Source organism: Marmota monax, unplaced genomic scaffold, assembly GCF_021218885.2.
Source record: "Marmota monax isolate L192 unplaced genomic scaffold, Marmota_monax_Labrador192_F-V1.1 WCK01_AAM20220418_F8-fsc00322, whole genome shotgun sequence".
In the NCBI taxonomy this organism is placed as follows: Eukaryota; Metazoa; Chordata; class Mammalia; order Rodentia; family Sciuridae; genus Marmota; species Marmota monax.
Window position 1 is genome coordinate 601047 of NW_026692168.1, and position 13241 is coordinate 614287.

The window sequence follows — 13241 nt, forward strand, 5'->3', positions numbered from 1 at the left end:
GCGGCCCCTCCCTCCCTTCTTCCCTAACTCACCCTAACTCACACCACAAAAGAAAGTGATTCTTTAATTTGTAAGCTTCCCATGAGCAGTGGGCTTGCTGTGCCGGCCCTGCCAGGGAAGCCGCCCCACTTTTAATTACATTTCTCCCTGTAGATGCTGCCGGGGAGGGGAGCAGGTCCTCCTCTTCCCTGAGTTTACACACCAGCTGTGCTCCCCGCTCCCCCCATCTCCCCCTTTGGCCTCACGGCCCCCCAAGCCAATGGGAGGCTGTGAACATTTCTCATGCTTTACATGAGCAGGAAGAAAAATGAGTGTCTCTGCTTCCTAAGTGTGGACCTGTCTGTGACACTAAATTTGGTTCTGCTGTCACTGGCGACATGAAGCGGCAGCCTGGTTTGGAGGCTTACTTTCCGTTTAAAATAATTTCTCCAGGCTCTGGTTACAAGTGACCTGTTCCCGGGGGCTGGAGGGCATGCGTCCCTGGTCCTTAGCACCAGGACAGTCTGCTGGCTCCTCTGCTGCTGGCAGAGGGGGCCTGCAGGGAGGCCTGAGGGTGCCCCAGGGCAGGGCTCATGCCTCCACTGAGGCACCCCTTGCCTCCCGTCCAGTTGTGACATCTCTGCACCACAGTTCTCCTCTGCAGAATGGGAAAGTAACCCCCTTCCTCACTGGAGAGTGAGGATCGAATGAGGCAGTGTTCTTAGTAAAATAAAGGGTAGTCTGCATCTTCACTCAGCCAATCTAATGTGGACCACCAGGAAGTGTGTTAGGTTGGACTGAATCAGAGCAAAGTCACAACGATAGAATATTTCAGAAGAAATGTGTTTTTTACTATTTTCAAGTGCACAGAGCAACGGAACTGTGGATTAATAGGTGGAGGACCTTCTTCATTAAAATGTAATGTACGGCTGACAACAGTCTGTGATCGATGAGTACCCAACTATTTTCATCCAGAGCAAGTGGGTTGAGCTCTGGGACTGTGCACACACCCAGGGGACAGGACAGCCCCGGGGGACATAGTCTCTGCTCTCAGAGCAGATCCTGAGGGAAGACGAGGCCTGCACACACAAAGGCAGACAATGAGGTCTTAGCCACTGCAGCCCGGACCAGGTGTGGCAGGCCCTTCAGGGAGGACAGAGATGGGTGTTTTAAACAGAGGGAGGCAGAGACAGGCAGCAGCAAGTGGGACTGGACAGGGAGGCTGAGCAGAGGTCCAGGCCCAGGCAGGTGGTGCGAGGTTGGGGTTGGCTTAGCAGGTGACGGAGAGCCTGATCAGGGACATTGGGCTCCACTGAAGACACGACAGATGACAGGGCTGCTGTGGGAGTCTGGAAGTGGTGTGTGAAGTGGGCTGGATGTGAATTTTGGAATTGAAACTGGGAATAATTCATTATTGTTTCCATGATGATGGGGGGGGGGCAAAGCCTAAATCCCTTTTGGCTCTGGTGAGAATGGGACTGGAAGGAGGGCCCCAGAGCCCGTGTAGGGGGGACACTGAGGGATCTCTTCCAGGGTGCGGAAGAGGAGCGCAGCTCTAGACTGTGTGCTTTGCTGTACTGGGGACTGGAAGGCTGTGACCCATGTGAGTGGACGAGGCAGTAATGAGGGCACACCACTGTTACCAAGAAGTAATGACATGGGCCTTTGGACACCCAGGTCCTGGCTGAAGCCCAGCCATGAGGAACAGGCCACTGTCAGGGACGGGCTACACACAGTGACAAACTCTCCCCCATCCACACACTGGAGAAACCCTCTGTGCTCAGGGAAGAGGCAAATGAACTTCAGCCCAGTTCCAGTCAATTCAAAGCCATTCGATGAACGAGCTATCAGAATATTATACCATCAAAGTCAATGCCCGGCTTTAATTTAATCACTCTTGCCGTAATGGATTCCCATCTCAAGCTGAATACTGAGCACGGGGAGATGCTGCCCCTGGGCACAATTAGAATACGAGATTCTATACCAAGTCCCCAGCTGATCAGGAAGAAGCTGAAAACCCCAGAGAAAACAGAAAAGGTCCCAGGAAATTCCATCCAAGGGTCATAACATGAGCCAAAAAGGAAGTTCCGGCCCCCTTCCGGAGAAGTCTGCACTGGCAGGGGCTGGAAATTGCTTGAGGTCAAGCTCAAGCCACCCCACCCACCCTCCTGCGCCCTGCTTTGGGTCTCCTTCTCTCTAAAAAGGGGACAGAAAAGACCAGTGCAGACTGGTCTGAGGCTGCCTCGCCATCCATCCTGGGCATGTGCACTGACTTCTGAGATGCTGAGAATGCTTTCCTTTCAGTTCTTTTTTTTTTTTTAAGCCAGGTTTATTATTTTATTTATTTTTATGCGGTGCTGAGGATTGAACCCAGGGCCTCACACATGCTAGGCAAGTGTGCTCTACCACTGAGCTACAGCCCCAGCCCCCTTTCCTTTCAGTTCTATGCTTCCAGGGAGAAGAGGGACTGCCCACGTCATCATCGGTTCTGTGGGGGAAGTCTGCATAATCCCCACTTTAGAAGATCGGAGATCCAGGAATCCTTCATCTTTGCCAAAAGCTTCCTAGTTGGTAAATGGGAAGTCAGCAATTAAAGCCAGAGGGTAGCAAGTCCAAGCGGCCAGTGAGCAGAGACAGGGTGTGAGGCAAGGCCTGCCTTCTGTAACTCAGTCTTGTTGGCAACAAAATATTGGATCATTTTTAAAAGTCTTTTTTTTTTTTAAACTCAGTCCAGATTGTCAACTGATAACATGAATCCTGCCGATTAAAAAATTCTTTTTTCCTACATGCCCCATCAACCATCAAACCTTGGTTCATGATTTTCTATAGCACTGTAGTAACCCTGAAAGGGATGCACTTCAATGTACTCAGTCTTCATTAGCACTCCACAGGGAGCAGACAACATCCTTCGCTGGCCTTTTCTCAGGCACAGATGAGAGGCCACAAAGGGGAGGGACTTCAGGACCAAAGGAGGCGGCCCTGAGCCCCACAGAGGTGCCCAGGACGCCTGCCTGTCATCCCCATAGGCTTATCCATGGAGAATATTAATAGGTTTAAAGAAGGGTCAAGTGAGTCTGTGACTCCATTATCCAAGCAGATTTAGGGATGTTTTGCAAAATCCATTGATGTGTTTCTGAAGTGGAGACAGACTAAACTGTGGCACCTGGGGTACAGCAGAATGGGGACCTGCTGGGGACCTGCAGAGACTTTCCCTTGGTCTTAGGGACAAGACAAGACAAGACAAATGGATGGCAGGAGGGCTGGTGACTCCTCCAAATGTTATCCCTGGTGTTTCTTGTCTATGGGCAGCACCAAAGGAACAGGTTCATGAGTCTCCATCATGAATTTCACTGGGCCTCAATGCAGCAGGAGGTCGAATAGAGTTTTATTTGCACGTCCAAGCTTTGCTGGGCTTAAATTGTGATGTACCCCCAAAGCAGAATGCTATTCAAGTTTCAGCAAACTCAATATTAAAAAATCTAGATATATAACAAATAAGGTAGTGAATATTCATACACACACACACACACACACCACAAAAGAAAGTGATTCTTTAATTTGTAAGCTTCCCTTAGGCATTTAAGCATTGGGCATCGGATTATTAATTAATTGGTTGTTTCTCTCTCTCTCTCTCAATCTCTTTATTTATTTATTTTTGGTATTGGGGATTGAACCCAGGGGTGTTCTGCCACTGAGCTACATCCTCAGCTTTATTTTTTTTAGTTTTTAAAATAGGGTCTCCTAAGCTGCTAAAGCTGGCCTCAAATTTGGGATCCTCCTATCTCAGCCTCTCACATTGCTAGGACAATGGGTATATGCCATGGTAGCCAGCTCAATGAGTCACTTTTTGAGGGGCAGGTCATGGGAGGAGGATGAGATAAGAACAATCAGAAATAAGCACTCCTGAAATGATCTGAAATATCAATGATAGAAATGGATTTGGTTTTCGTCCAGGATAGTTCTGGGTGGTTTTTATTTTTTATTTTTTGCAGGCCTGGGGATGGAACCTTGTGGTACTTGACCACTGAGCTACATCCCTAACCCTGTTTATTTTTATTTTTAAAATTTGAGACAGGGTCTCACCAAGTTGCTGAAGCTGGCCTCAAATTTGTGATCCTTCTGTCTCAGCTTCCCAAATTGCTGGGATGAAAAGTATGCACCCCACTTGTTTGGTGGGATTTTCCCCCCTGTTTTGTTTATATTTTGTGGGTTTTTTGCCACCTCCCCCCAATTTTGTTCACATACGATTTGATACAATTCAAGGGGACCAGTGGGCCTTTCCCTCGGGGGAGGGGCACCGTTCTTTGGTTCCACCAACTGGTTCCTCCCAGCACTTCCCTCTTGTCATTATGTGCTGGCTGCAGATCACATGACAGGCAAGTACAGACCCAGGGGTCTCTAATATCCTGTGATCCCTGGGGAGGAGGACACGAGGATAAAAGTGCACCCTTGTACTTATGTGGTTCAACTGCGACCTAGGTCCCAAGACAGCATCACCAGCCTCCTAGGAAAACAACACCAGGCCATAGGCTGGGAGGAGCCGGAGCAGCTGGAACCAGAGATAATCACTTCCCTCTCCTCTTTGATGCCTAGATTTAGCAGTGGGGTGGACAAGGCCAGAGGAAGGGCCGTGAATCAAGCATAATTATCAATGGCTTTAGATTAAATTCTCACTTGCTGATTTCAAACTATTTGTAAGTTGTTGGACCTTGATCTGAAACTCTTTCCTAAGGGGAAAATTTATTTTGCGTCTGATGGGGAGAATTTTGTGATACCCTCTTCAGCTGGAACTGTGTGTGAATGACTTAAAACTGCTGGGTCTCTGAAGACAACCCCGAGAGGGCGGGCAGGTCTCCACCCACCTTTTACTTCACACAAAAGGTCTCCCCAGGAGGCCTCTCCTGACACCCTGAAGAGGAAATGGGAATGCTCAAGGCTGGGGTCCACAGGGCCTGAGGTCTGCGTCTCCTGCACAGCACCGCCAAGCTTCTCTGTGCTTCAGAAACCTGCCCAATCCATTCTTGGTACAAAAATCACACAACGTAAAAGAGATGCAGGCTGATGGAATATGAGCGCTGAATGAAATCCTTGACTGATTTAAAGCAAATTAAGTCTAATGCTTTAGAAAGACTACATAAAAGTGGGTGATTTTTTATTGTCCAATGAGGTGTTAAAAATCATTAAAAAACCAAAACGGTAAAATAGCAGAGGGATTCTGCACCCAGCTTACTCCACTGTGTAAATCCAGCATCAGAACTGAACTCCAGAGACCTAGATAACACATTATGAGTGTGGTGTAGGAAAAAAAAAAAAAAGACCACCAGAAATTGCAGCCACTTAATCCAAACACTCAGAGAAGGCCTGGGCCCTGCATTAAAAGGTGGGTGAACAGACACACATCCATAGGATTTAAGTACAATGTTCAAAATATATACACACCATTTAAAGATGATATTCTGTCATAATGACTTTAAAACATGTATTATGATTCTCAGTCTTGCTGACAAAAAGAATTCTTAAGCCTCATTTAGTGATTCATATATGATTCTGCTTAGTGGATGCTTGGAGTTCCTAAGACACAGCTCAGCAGGAGTTGGCTTTACTTGACATTTTCTACTCTGCTCATAGGCCCTGCTCGCCTTCCCTCACCTCCACACTCTGTTGAATTACTCCATTTGTAAAGCTTCCCCACTTCCACTGCCCTTGCTACTGCCTTACTTTCTCAGTCATCAGAGTAAACTGGAAAGATCTCTGGACCTTGCATGCTGAGCTGGGATCCTTCCTGGGAAGGAGACAGCTCAGGTTAGGGAGTGTGCAGTCTATTCCTGGAACAGAGTAGATTTCAGGAAGGAAGAGGACACAAGCGGGACAACAGATAAGTCACTCTGCTTGCCTGTGGCAAGAGTTCTGTGTGTACATTTAAACATGGGTGTGCACAATTTCAGGGATCCACTTTCACCAAAACAACAACATCTGGCTCCAGGGGAGCTGGGAAGAAGCTCACTTCCTTCCCTGATCCCTCAGGGTAGTCATGTGTGTGTTACAACTGATCCTTCACTGGGGTCTAAAGGCACCTCTGTACATTTATCCAATCACAGATGTCCATGCAGAGGATACTGTCAATGATACTATTTGCTGAACAGTTAGTATGTGCCCAGCCCTGGCAAGCAGTGCATGATCCCATTTAAACCCCATGATAGATACTATTATACCCCAAGTTACAGATGCCAAAAAACTCTCCTAGAGCCAGAACAACACCTTAGGTCCTATAATGTGGAGTTGGGAGGGCTGAGACTTCAGCCCTAGGGGGCCATCCTGTGCCTTGAAGATGTCTAGCAGACCTAAGTGATCTGAGTATACCCTTAACCATTAGGCAAAACTGCTTCCACATGCAGGACACTGCCCTGCACTGGGGACCTGAGGTGGGGGCACAACTGCCCTTGAGGCACTCAAGCCTTCTTTGTATAACTGAGGCAAAAAGTACATTTCTTGGGGATTAAATGGCCTGGTGTTCAGACTTCCATAGAGTCTGATTCAGCGCCAGGCCTGCTGCAGTATCAAAATTAAGATAATCTGTTTGAATCCATTTGAGTCTGCATTTTGCTGAAGCCCCTTCTATCAGCACACTTACAGAATCAGAGAACCCAAAGAGCTGAGGCCTGTCCTGGGCCTCACACTGCCTCCCCACTCTGATGGGAGGCATCTGGGCAGGAAATGAACCTGGCAAAGGTGGCAAGAGCATGGCATCTGGAGAGAAGAAAGAAATTCTTGGACAGCCACCCCTCTGGCAAGGCAACAGGGCAAGACAGGCATGATGGTCCCATCGCTGGCACAGGTGGTGTGAGAGCGGGAGCCGCAGGTCTGCGGCTGCCTCATGCCTCTGCCTGGGTGACTGGCAGTGAGCCCTGAGGACAGAGAAGTCACCTAACCCACAGTATAAGGGAATGTTGACAGCAGAGCCTGTGCTCCAGGCAGCCAGCAAAGCCTCCGGGGCTCACTTGGCAGAGGGAGACCTGGGATTCTTACATGAGGGCTTCCTATACCCACCCAACTCCATGTGCACCCATAGGTTAGAGCTGGCTCCCATCTGTGGGTGCTGAGGGTCAACCTTTGGGACGGACAGACCCAATAAGGGGATCTGATTCCCTAAAGACACAGCGCTTGTCCCTGGCCTCATCTGAATCTATCCACTCTCCAGTTTTGACTTCCAGCCTTCTCTGAGCCAGTCAAACCTGGCTGTCCCTTGGCATGACAGTGCCTGACCCTGGGTGTTGGGGAAGAAGTTTAAGGACCCTGGTAGGATACTTCCCCCCCAGGTCTCAGGTCAGGGCCAGTTCAGAGACTGGAGCTTTAACCCCACATCTCTCTAACCCTATCCCAGTCCACGCTCTGATCACAGACTCTTACACAAGTTCTTTTGTGAGTCAGTGATTCTGGAGTCAGAATATTCCATTGGGTTAATGTCATATATGATTGAGGTCCAGGCTTGCCCACAAAGGCCTGTTAAACCTGCATGAAGTTGAGAACGGGTGGGGGCTAGCGTCAGACACCCAGGCCCACCACTCACTGGCTGTGTGGCCTTAGTACACTATAAAGCTACTCTGGGCTTCAGTGTCTCTGCCTGCAACAGATATAATAACAGTACCCACTACTCAGGGGCATGGTTGTGAGGACTAAATGAGATCACCTCCAGCAACACCTGGAGCTTCCTAGAAGGCAATGAATGTAACTGAGATAATAGTGCCAGGGTAACTCTCTAGAGCAGGGCTTCTCTACCAGGGCAGTAATGATATTTGGGATCATTTTTTGGTCTAGGGGGCCATCCTGTGCCTTGAAGATGTTTAGCAGCATCCCTGGCCTCTGCTCATGAGAGGCCAGTAGCACCCTCCCCAGCTGTGAAAATAAAAAATCTCTTTCAACAGCTCAGTTGTCCCAGCAGAGAACCACTGTTTTATAGGGAAACAGCCAAGAGTCCCCAATGGAACATCACGGTTCCACTGCCTGCTGCAGCCCAGCTGGTGGAGTTGGAGTCTTTTCTTTCCCTCATCTGCAGAGGAGTCCCCAATGCCAGCTCCATGTCACTAGTGGAAGCACCTAACTCCTATGCATGGCAAGTGAGCAGTGGGCAGCTAAGTGCTTCTGGGGGTGTGGAAGAGCGAGAAATCTCTGAAGTGAATAATGAAAAAAGCAGGGCTGAGGTACAGGAAGGAGCAGAGGGAGTGGGGTCCCCACCTCTACCGCCTTGACCTCCTGCAGAAGGAGCACCTCTACCCCAAAATTGGCAGGCAGGAGAAGTGTGTCTTCTCTGAAGCAGAGGAAGAGAGGGCAAGGAGGTGTACTAGGGGCTCAGGCAGCTGTTTGGGTGTCATTTAGACACAGAGCCAGGACACACTGCATAGAATGTATCCCAACACCTTCCCGATACTGTGACCACAACTAAAGCACATATGCCTTCCCAATCTACTTTCTCTTTGCCACCATCGTGATCTCCATTTCTCCATCTAGGATGATTTTAAATGAGTATGGACAAGATATCTATCATATGTCTGCTATGCATGTCTGCTGTAGGACCCTAAGGGTGGTTTTTGTTTTGTTTTGGAGTGATTATTTTTCAAAGGGGAAGTAAGGAAGATATTAACTAAATATTAGAATGCAAGATTCAGTTGGAAAATTATCCCATCCAATTGGAAAATAGCACATATTCATATCCACACTCAGGGATACTCAAACCATATCCACAGTGCTGAGGGAAGATGGAATAAAATTTCTTAAATTTTCCAACAAATGACCTGCATGAACTAAAGTTTAAAAGGCTGAAGGAAAAGTCAGCATAAACAAAGGGCACCAGGGCCCTATCACATCTCCAGGCTGGTCTTGACTTCCAAGGGCATGTGGGTCAAAGGCCATGTTCAATTGAAAGGATTCTTTTCCTCTTGGGAATAAATCTGATCCCTCCTCAAACCCATTCTAGTTTCTTGCAATTGGTAGGCATTATCCATTTCCTTTGTTCCTGTTGGGGGAGCAGTGAGTGGCTGACACTAGAAGTCACTTAAAAGCCACACCCTTCCACCATGGGTGTGTGCAAACAAGGTCTGTGCAGGGCAGGGACATTGTCACTCATCCAAAAAAACAGCAAAGCCAACAAACCCCGCCCCCAAACCGTCCAAAGGTGCAATCCAAAGCCAAGCCAAGTTACTGCTGTAAACACATGAGCTAGGGAAAGCAAACTGGTCAAGGAATGAATTAGCTTCAAGAGACAGGAGCTGGGGGAGGATGGTGCTGCACGAAATCATCTATATCTATCTATTTATTTAGAGGGTTTGGAGATGGGAAACAGAGAAGCCATTCATATGTGGTAAACACAAGGAATATCATTAAACACAACATGACGTCACAGAATCAACTACGGACAGGAAAGCCATTTCCTTTTTTGCTGTAAGATGGGTTAGTTGAGGGGGCGAGGCAGGGACCACAGAGAACTCAAAGCTGTGCTGCTGAGTCTGGAGCCTGAGTGTGCAGCAGTCTGGAGAGGCCACGGGTAGTCGCTGTCCCAGACACCATCATTCATTCCAATCCAAACCAGCTGGAAACCAGGACTTGGAGTTACAGTTTCCGCAGCACCAGAGGGTGAGTGGGGTGTCACCGGACGTAAAAGAGCACCCCCGACTGCTGGGTACTGCGCGAGGCTTAGTGTACGCGCGCATGCGCGCGCTCGGTAGCCCTCAGAGGGATCGGATGCCTGGACAGTTCCCGATGTGCTGCTCCACTATCGGGACATAAGCTCAAAGGCTGCATCCTTCCAGCTCCTGGGGTGGAGCCCTAGGGTAAAAGCACGCGCAGAGTCAGGAATGAGATTCCCAATCGTCATTCCAAGGGCCACCCGCTATCCCTGAGGTTCTTCCATTAACAGACCCCCGGCCTTGCTGACCCGAGCGCCCCAGTAAAGCTTCAACGCATTTCAAAATGGAGCAAAATAACAGAAGCATGGCCTGTGCTTTGTTCCTGCATTGGGGTAAATGCTCTCGCTCCCACCGGTCTCTCCTAACGGACAGGTGATATCTCTGCCCCAGAGTCTGCAATGGGCAGCCTTGTTCGCACGCTTCCCTCTTCCAGGGCGGGAGCAAGATCCTCCCTCCTCCGTCTGGGATGGGAATTCTATGCCGGGCTCTGTCGGAGGGCGACGGTTGGAAGAGGTTTGAATGGATCCTTCAGTCACTTCCGAAACCCTCCCGCGGCTGGCTGGGCTCCCCGAGGCCACAGCTGACCCGGAGAGGGCTCTTCACCAGAGCCAAGACACTCCCCAGAAATTCAGAACAATCTAGGCAGCCCGCGTGAGCTATCGGCCTCAAAAGGTGCTCGTCCGTCTCAGAACTGCGCCCCCGCACCAGTGTTTCGCGATAGAATTAACCAGAAAACCTCGTGGACCCAGCTCACCGCAGCACAGCGAGGCTAGGACTTGTTGGCAGGGAGTTAGACCCCTCCCCCTTGGTTTTAAGGGTGACAGTGAACTCCAACTCTTAAGTGAAAAATCCCACACCTAAGATAAATAACATTAATGAAATAATACTAATTAGCACGCTCATAATAATAAAAATACACCAAGGACGCCTATCTAGGTAGTTGTGGCCGACGGACCTATTAAATGAGCCACAGGTCAGGCCTCGGGTCTCCTTCTTTTGCCACCGGGAGGCCAACCGGGCTAGGCAGCCTTACCCCAAGGTCCTCAATATCCTAGGGCAAGGGGGCGGGGCAATGTAACGAGGTTCCTCCTCCGGACGCCTGTGGTTCCCACGGCAACCCCCACAAGCTGCCCACCTCCCAGTGGGCTCGGAAAGATGGGTGTGGCCGCAGCACCTGAGGGAACCTCCAGGCCCCTCCTCACTTCCTCCGGCTGGGCAAGCAACTGGGAGTAAAGGAGGGAGGGGCCATCTGCGATCTCCTCCCATCCGTGGGTGTGATCAGCGCCCCTAGCTGGAAACCTGGTGGGGTGTAGCCTCTAGGGAGCTAGGGATGTAGGGGGGCTTGTGGTCCTTCTCTGGCTACCCGCCCCGCGCGCCAAGACCTCAAATCCCACCCCTTTGGCCCGACTGACGCCTCCTGGCGCTGGGCGGAATTCCGGGAGGGGGCTGCCTGTTCCGGGAGTCACGCCCGTTCTGTGCGTGCCCTGCAGGCTGTGACTCGAGTTCATCGATCCAAGCAAATCCCTAGATTCAACAAAAGGGTCAGAAATTAGGGGTGAAAAAATAGGGGACTTGCTGGAGGTGGGGTAGCTAAGTACCCTCTTAGAGCAAAAGCAAAGAACAGGGCTGGGAGCGCAGATCGCAGATCACCTAACCTCTACGAACAAAGCAGCGAGCTCCCTTAAAAGACCCCAGTGAACGACCCCAGTGCCTACGCCCGCAGCCCCAAACGTCAAGATTTCAGAGCTCATTGCCCTTCTCTTCTTCAATTCCAGTCCCTGTCCTGTCCTCCGAAAACCGGCCACCCGACTTGGCATGGTACGATAAAGACGTGACATGCCGCAAAAAGATGGCACCTCGCGTTCGGAGGGGGAAAAAATGAGGAGGGTGGGAGTGGGAGGAGGCACAGCCTGCCCTCCCCCTCCTCGCCCACCCAGGTCCACACCCACTGCCGCAGTGAGGGGCGAGCCCTACGCGCCAGCCCCGCGCCTCCGGCAGAGAGCGCACACGCGGGGCGCCAGGCTCAGAGCACAGAGAAAGGAACCCGCCCCGAAATGCACCTGCAGCCCCCGCGCCCGTCTGTGCAGGGCTGCGGCTGTGCGCGCCCGTGAACAGGGAGCCGTGGCCGCCGAGTCTCCCGAACATCGCAAGGCCAGGTGACCCCTGCCATTTCAAGCTTCCACACTGGGATCCATGTACTGTCTTTTCTCGGGCACGGCGCTTGTCTCGTCTCGGCTACCAGGCGCGCGCAGGGGGAAGGGCAGCTAAAGTGACAGCGCCTGGACCCCTCCCCATCTCCCCAATCCCTCCCAGCCCCCAAATGTCCCCTGCGGATTTTTGAAGGAGGAAAAGGGGAGGGGGCGAGCCACCGCCTTAATCAAGGGCAGTAAGGGCCCATTGGGTATCGCTGCCAGGGGTAGGGGCGTAGGGAAAGGTATGTCGTGAATCATCTTTTCTAGAACCCGATCCATATCTTCCTTAGGGCTGATGGCAAACAGGAGCAAAGAAATCGGATTTCAGGTTCGGTTTTGAGGGTCGTCATTGAGCCCCATGCCACACACACACAGAGACCCACGCCCATTGCGGCAAAAGGATGAGATCGAGAGTGCTGAGCAGCCCCCTCTTCCAGGTCACCGCCATTCGCGCCCCACCCTGTGGTTTGCGCGAAGCGAGTCTTGAGGACCCCCCAGCACACACGAACACATAGACATACGCCCTCACACGCGCGCGTGCATCCCTTGCACGCGTGCATTTCCAAGCCGCCCTAGTCCCAGCCCCGGAGCACCGAGGGCGCAGGGAGGGCCCCCCGCCGTGGCCCCGGACTGATGCCCAGCGCGTTAAATCCATCTCTGGGGCGAGGGGCAGCGGCGGGGGATACAGTGGAGGGGATCCGGAGGCAGATTTCGGAGCCTCGGTGCTTACCTGATGGTCGACAGAAGGCGAGGACAGAAGAGGACAGTGGAGGAAAGGGTGGATGTGGCGGCGGCGGCAGAAGGTGGGCGGTGGCGGCGTCGCGGCTGCGGGTGCCGGAGCTGGTGGGTGGCGGGGACAGCGAGCGCGCGCGCCAGCGAGAGGGCGCGTTCCCGAGGCCGGCGAGCGGCGCAGGCGCGAGCAGCGGGAGCGCGAGCCTCCTCAGGGGAGGGGCGGGCAGTTAAGGCCTTCCCAGCGCCTTTCCCTCCGGCCGCCAGAGGGCGCGCGCGAGCGCCCCACCGCTCGGCCCTCCCGCGCCTTCTGGCTGGCTCCTCTCGGCGCTTCCCTTCCTTGGTCCTACTCCCGCCACGCCTCGGGCCGCGGTGCTGACCGCCGCGCGCACGCGCGCTGCGTGGCGCACGCGCACTCTCGGCCTCCCGTGGACGCAGCCTTTGTCCTGTCGGAGGGGTCTCCTCCCTCGGGGTCCGCAGGGTCTGCTGTCCCTTTCCTTTCTGTCAGCCGAGGGCAGTGTCCTCTATCTTATAGAGCCCCTGGGCGGGTTTCCACCTAGCGGACTCCTCTGTCCACCCCACACCTCGAGGCCTTCCCCAGCCCAGTGCCCGAAACCTCCAGGTTGGAGACCACTTCCCCTTCGGCGCTTCCCTTACTCGT

General features: G+C 52.0%; 1 protein-coding gene across 14 annotated transcripts in view; it reads right to left on the minus strand.

Annotated features, from left to right (window-relative positions):
- Mapt (microtubule associated protein tau) overlaps positions 1–12739 on the minus strand; it is a 98142-nt gene extending 85403 nt beyond the window's left edge. For 12 of the 14 annotated variants that reach the window (XM_046421213.2, XM_046421185.2, XM_058572314.1 and 9 more), the window contains exon 1: positions 12582–12739. The gene's annotated coding sequence lies outside the window, so the exon portion shown is untranslated. The remainder of the gene's footprint in view (positions 1–12581) is intronic. The other 2 variants (XM_058572310.1, XM_046421123.2) reach the window with 2 other exon arrangements.
- Between the last annotated feature and the right edge of the window lie 502 nt (positions 12740–13241).